This window comes from Gavialis gangeticus, unplaced genomic scaffold (genome assembly GCF_001723915.1).
Source record: "Gavialis gangeticus isolate Ggan-Ray unplaced genomic scaffold, GavGan_comp1, whole genome shotgun sequence".
Lineage (NCBI taxonomy): Eukaryota > Metazoa > Chordata > Crocodylia > Gavialidae > Gavialis > Gavialis gangeticus.
In genome coordinates, this window is record NW_017729032.1 from 44,646,060 (window position 1) to 44,647,209 (window position 1,150).

Below are 1,150 nucleotides of genomic sequence, written 5' to 3' on the forward strand. Positions count from 1 at the left end.
GCAGCACTCCGTGTCGACACCATCATAGGAGTTGCTGAGTTTGGTTCCTCTGCCCTGTGCTAGCAGGAATCAGCCTCTGGGCCCCTCCTGCTCACCCTTCGGCATGAACGCCAGCGCAAACGCCGGCACACTCTTACAGACCGCGCCTGTTTGCACAATCTGTTCGCGCAGCTCAGGAGCACGGCTCCCTACCGGCTCAGCTAAGAGGGATTTTTGAAAGGTTACAAACACAAAAACAGCAATCAGTACGACTTGCGTATTCTGTTAAATGCTCTCTTCTATCTTTTCATTTCCCTTTCCCCTGTTCTTAGTTCCCTTCTGTCTCTCCTTTCCTTTCCCACTTTCACTATTTAGTTTTCCCTTCCCTTCTAGCTTCCCTCTTCCCCTTTTGAATGGTGTTTCTCTTATTTATCTTCCCAATATGTATCTGCTCGCATTTCCTCAGTGACTGATTCTCCCTGGTCCCTTTTCTTCTTGCTTAGATTCCTTTCTTCATCCCCCTTGGGTGCCTGTCCTCTGTTCCTCTTTCAGTTCTTTACACTGTTTCCTGGGCCCCCATTTCTCAGTCAGCCTCAAGTCCCAGATCCCCCATCCCTCTTTCTCTTTCTACTCATGTTCTTGGCTTCTTAATGTCTGCTTATTAACTTCTTTCCATCATCCTGTTCACCACAAACCCAGAGCTTATAGGGGAATGGATTCTGTTTCAGAGGAATGTGCTCCCTGAGATAACAAGAGGAGGAGTGGTCCCTGGAAGGCAGTGCAGGTATGCTTAGCTCAGCAGTTATCTGCAGGGCCCCCACTGCTGTGGATGGGCTCCTGGGAATGCAGGAAGAGGATGTTCAGCAGGTCCAGTCTCCAAGTCGTAAAGAGAAGGCAGTTTGAAAGAACCCAGCAAAGCACCTCTGCTACCAGGCTCCAGGAGCATAGGGAATGCTGTCCCCAGGCACAGACTCCCAGAGGCAAAGACCTGTGCACACACTATGAAGTCCTGGGGACTGGCTCTTTTCCTGGACTTGGGCCTACCTCCCACAAGCCCATGTAGCCTGGGACAGAACCCAAGATTTAGCCTATATATGGTGGACAAATACCATCAATAAAGCTCCTTGTCAGGTACCTCATTCTAGTCTTTAGTGCCTTGAGTTACAAGGTT